The following is a 6,000-nucleotide window of genomic DNA, read 5'->3' as shown; positions in this document are numbered from 1 at the left end:
GATGGGAAAAAAACTTTAAAGGGTTAACAACCATAAATTTAACATTCATAACAAAAAATGGAAAAAAGGGGTATAAAAATTTGGGATTAAAAACTTTAAACTTTCAACAAAAGTATAACTATACACATCAATATAAAACCTATAGCTTAAAAATACTAAAATGGGAAAATTATGCAAATCCAACGTCTCTCCAGACCCACTTATGGGATTATACTAGATATGGTGGTATTGTTTTATAGCCCGATTATCCAAACAATACAAAAAATTTTCAAAAGGGAGAAAAGGGTTTTAAAAAATTTTTGGGATTTGAAACAACCAGCACAAGATTTAATAAAAGGGATTTTTGAGAAGCAAAACAAGAACACACCCAAATGGGGGCCTTTCCCCAGAAGCCTAAATATATTCATCTTTGTTTTTTTTTTCCCCAAATTTGCTTCTTTTTTTTTTTCCAAAAAAACAGACCACACAAAAATTTTTACCAGATTTTTGGGTTGATCCCCACACACACCCCGCCACCATTTTTTTTAAAAATTTGTTGAAAATGGAACAAATTTTTTTTGGGGGGGCCCAAAAAAGGGGATTATTTGTTTTGGAACGGTGGGTTTAACGTCCTTAAGGTGGGGGAAAAATTAAAAGGGGTTTTCCCCAACAAAATGAGTTTCATGCGTCTGATAAGGGGGAATTAATGTACGTGGTTTTTATTTATTTATGTTCTTTCAAAAAAAAAATTGTATAACTTTTTTGTATACTAGATTCTAAAACAAAATTTTAGGACTAATATAATTTTTTTGGTATTTTATGCATATTAGTAATTAAAAAAATATATTATAATAGTGGGTATCCCGAATAAGTTACAGTATACAATCAACTTCCACTGTTGTATGAGATTTGAACTAGGAATGTCACGGTGAGTTCTAAACCTCCAAACCACTGAGTCAATCTCTACCACACATATCAACATCCAAACGAGAGAGTATAATTGAAGAAACGAGAGAGAGAAAAGTACATACGTACATACAAAGAAAACGAGAGAGAGAATTGAAGAAACGAGAGAGAGAAAAGAAGAAACAAACAGACGCTTTTGACCGTGTGATTAATCTCACCCATACAACACACACATGATAGATCAATCTTCCAACTAGATTGGAATCAATAAGGCATTTAAATATGGTCATGTGACCAACAGAGAATAAAATTTGTTATACAATGGACAAATTAGAATAGGACAAAGGTAATTAGTTTTGTCCATTTCCTCTTCTTTCTCGTTACATTCTGTTGCATAGTTTTGTGTATAAAGAGAGGTGACATCGATCAATAAAAAATACAATACACCAAAAACTGTCTTCTTGCACGAGCATCCGAAAGCTCAATTCAAACCTTCATCAAAATCATCTTCTTCAATCTCCCAAAGAAATCCAAACGCGATAACACCAATAATACAACACAATGTGGACAAGGCAATCACCTATGACCACAGCCCACCCATATCATCTTAATAACTCGATTCACCTCGAATGGCTCTAGTCAACAATGTGTTTGATGGTAGAGGATACCGTGCTGGAGAAGATCACCTTCACTGCATCACCAAAAGGAAACTTGGTTTCATTAATCTAAGCTGGTAAAGCTCCGCATCCTCAAATCAGCCAATACTAACAATACTTCACAAAGTGGCTCACACAGTCATTTGTTTGATCTCAACGTACCACTGCAGCATTTGCAGATAGTGTAATGAGCTACAAAACAAACAGGACCCCATGACAAGCTATAGAACAAAGATTTGGCAAATCAAATGGTGCTAAACTAGGCATCATTTACAAAGGAATTATCAAGTCCGGTTCAAGGAAATAGTGACGTTGCTAGGTACTTTACCAAGCTCAAAAGACTACATGAATCTGATGTACCGAATGTTGTTATTTTCGTTCATGTGCATGTGTGTGTGAAGGAAGTCCAAACCCCGATGAAATCCTTAGGAGGACTGGGGAGGTTAGATACAATTTTTGACGTGGATTAAATGATATATACACACAAGCAAGAGGAAACATTCTTATGATGAACCCTTTACTCAAATAATGGATCTTGCATACTCTTTAATTTTTTGCAAGCAAAATATTTAAAATCAGAGAGAAATGTATACCAATTCTAATCATACCAATTAATCAGCTTCTTTATGGTAACTTCACAAGGCAAAATATCAGAGAAATGGAAACCAGGTTTTTTAAAACACCAAATCAAGCACATCATAAACTTGGAAACAACACATGTGAGGAACAAAGAAATGATTTTCTAAAATACAAGCCTAGAAAGGCAAAATACAACCCAAATGCGAGTCACATATCGTGGGAAAACAGTTACGTAGGAGATTGTTACATCATGTTTTCCTGAAGACTTTGGAGTTTACAAAAACCAAACCTTATCAAGGAAAGCAAATGTTGTGCTGCCGAGGTAGTCTCTGAGTTTGCTAACAACACAAGAGTAGAAGCATGTAAAGACAATCGTAACAACCACACCTATACAAAGAATCAACACAACCATGTTTCATAAGAATGGCAAGATCAATATGCGTAATTGGTGCAACAAGTTATTAAGGAAGTAAAGATGGGACAAAATGTGAAGTTCAAACAAAGACAATGGTGGTTTCAATGCAGGAGCAATTGCTGTACAATTTAAAAATATTCAAGACTTGTTTATCGGGGCTTTACACCAATTGACTGTTTCCATTCCAGTATCATATACATGTACAGTTTTGGATTCTAAATCTTTATGTCTTTGTCTCCTTTTCTCCGTTCCGACTGTATCACCTTGCCTAATTTTTTTTCAGGATCATTGTGACTCATGCAGGAGTGTCTTATCTACCTAAAATAACTCGAAAAATGTCCTTCATGTTCCGCATTTCAAATATAACTTAATATCGCTTCATAAGTTATGCAACTGGGTTTAAGTGTGATGTGTTATTTACTCTGGTGGATGCATATTACAGGACCTTTAATGAGGAACACTCAAGTTTTTGGTGAAGAGAAGGACTTACTGTTGCAAAATTAGCTTCTAAGTTCAAGACCACTTTCAAGCAGGTCATAGTTTCATGTCACATGAAGAAATTTACTTTCGAGTCACAAACAGCTTTCTTTTCCAAGCTCAGCAAATGTAATTCCTAGTATAACTCTATGGCATGTAAGATTTTCTACATGTTCCTTATTCAAGAATGAAAAAGCCTTTCATTCATTTTCCTTCAAATCTTCAACATGTTTCAGGATGTCATTCTAAAGCTAGGCAAACCAGCCGCCCTTTCCTCTAAGTCAAATTCAATCCAAAAGGAATTTTGATCTAATTCATATTGGCTACAAATTCATATAAAACTTTAAAATTATAATGGATATAGGCATTTTCTTACCATAGTGGATGATTTCAAATAGGGAGGACCTAATTTTCCGTTGCTTCAAATCCAATGCTTTTCCGTTCTAAAGGATTTTTTGATCATGATTGAGAGGCAGTTCAATAATAAAGTGAAGGTTTGTCAAAGTCTGATAATGCTCTAGAATTGGGAAAAGGCACACAAGAGGCTCTTTTTCTAAAGTCTCAAGGAATACATCAAACATCATGCGTAGGAACACCACAAATGTATCGGTGGTGTGCAAATGAAAGAAAGCATAGACATCTCCCACGTAAGGGGGTCTGATGTTTCAATCTCACTTGCCTAACTCATTTTGGGGAATGTATGATTAAATAACATACCTCATTAACAGTTTCCTTCCAGAGTACTAAAAGGAAAAACCTCTATGAGATTTTTTTGGCACAAACCAAAATATGACAATTTGAGGTGTGTTTTGGGTGTTTGTGCTATGCTTCAAACTCTGGCGCAACACAGACAAAGTTTGAGCCTAGGCTACATTGTGTTTTCTTAGGCTATCCTCAAGGATGTAAAGGTTATAAATTAATGGATTCGAGCACAAAGAGTAGTCTTTTATTTCCAGAGATGTCAGCTTTTTTGCTATCAGCTCTATTTGCCTCGTGATAAACTCTTTCTACCATTTTTCACCACAACATACTGCATCAGACTCAGTCCATCATGTCCCGAATTCACCTTCTAACCTTTTACACATCTCACCGATACACCTACCAATTCTCAATTGCCCTGTTGATGACTGAGGATCTTCTTCTACTCACTCTCCACAACCTATGCCTACCATAGACAATACAACAACTAACCTTTCACCTATATCACCTTCACCACTTTCTATTCTCGATATCCTCAGACTTCCATCCAATTCTATTCTCAACTCCACTGTGAACAAGACATCAGTGTAATCGTTAGAAGGCCCGGATACCGGATGATTATATATGCAATCATGTCATTCTAACCGACTCTACTAGTGCTTGCTCATTCATCCTAACCCTCCTGGCTGTACCTTTTCTTTTGCTTCCCTATCTCTGCAAAACCAAGGCTCTTCTTCAATTCACTGCAATCGGAATCCAACTCTTTTGCTCAAGCCTCTAAACATCCAGACGGACAAAAGCCATGAGAAGAGTTGCATGCTCTTGAGACTGAATCAGCACTGATGTTTGTCCCATTACCCCCGTGCAAGAAACCACTACCTTGCAAATGGGTTTATAAAGTCGTTACAACCCAGACAAGGCTAATAGAGGACTAGTGTGATTGGTGGTAAGTGGGGATATTCAACAGAGGAGTGATCTTCACAGAGACATTTCACCTGGGCACAAAATGGACACAATTAGATGTCTTTTAACTCCGTTGCTATCAAGAAAGGACGGGAAGTCCATCAACTTGATGCAGTAATGTCATATCGGGACCCGTTATGAAGAAGTCTACATGAAGTTTCCCGTGTGCATGGATTGTCTCTGGATTTAAAACTAGTCTCGCTTATTAAGGAAATCATTGTATGATCACAGATCCCGACAATGGTATGCTAAGTCAGTCAAAGCTTTAACTTTCAAAGGGTATACTAGTTCTCTCAATGACTACTCATTGTTTTTTAAATAACGTTCTCTAATTTCATCATAGTCGTCTATGTGGATGACATCCTCACACAGAAACGCATCTTCATCAGATTCGTTATCACCGACCCTTTTACAATACGTAATTCGCAGTCACATTTGGGTGATATTCACTATTTTCTAGGCATGGAACATCATGTGAAAAAAGGTAGTTTTATCATAAACCAAAGCAAATTCACCTTAGATCTTTTACAGAATTTGATTGCTCAGTGCTAAGGTTTCTTTCTCCCCTTGATCCTTACTCTAAGCTCAATGCACATGATGGTCCTTTATTGCCCAATCCCACCTTGTATAGACACTTAGGCGTGAAAGCTCAACTATTTAACTCATACTAGGCTCGATCTATGTTTTCAGCCCTAATTTCAGTCAACACATGCAACAACCACGGGAATCACATCTTTGTGCCTATTCGAGTTTTAAAATACCTTAGAAATGATCTGCATCAAGGAATTCTTCTTTCCTCTCTCGATTCATCTTTTGGATTTGCTTGCCTTTCTCACGATGTCATCGGGTACCTACAAGCGGAGACCACACGATCGCCCGTGGTTTCTTCATCACAGACCGGGAGGAGCACCTATCGGAACCAAGAAACAACCATCGGGCCTCATTATCATCTCCGCAAGGTAGCATCGTTCAATGCGAAGGGTAATGTAGCAGAGATTACCTCCGGCTCGTTAGGTTCTTGAAGATCTTTCAGCCTCTCGTTCGCCTACATCGTGCACCCGATAGCTGTCGCCATCCACATCGCGGGAAACCCCGTCTTCCACGAAAGAACGAAGCATGGAGTTGGATTGTCACTTGCTGCATGCCAGCTTGTATCCGGTCTCATCACTTTATCTTTCGTTCCTTCAAAGCAACAAATTGCGTACTTGTTCACCAAACCCTTATTCGGGGTTTCCATCGATTTCCGTTGAACAATCGGGGGTTGTTTCCCTACCCTCCACCTTCCGAAGAATAAGATCCAAAGAAAACGAGAGAGAATTGAAGAAA

Source organism: Lycium ferocissimum, chromosome 1, assembly GCF_029784015.1.
Source record: "Lycium ferocissimum isolate CSIRO_LF1 chromosome 1, AGI_CSIRO_Lferr_CH_V1, whole genome shotgun sequence".
Lineage (NCBI taxonomy): Eukaryota > Viridiplantae > Streptophyta > Magnoliopsida > Solanales > Solanaceae > Lycium > Lycium ferocissimum.
Note: the sequence above shows the minus strand (reverse complement) of the source record.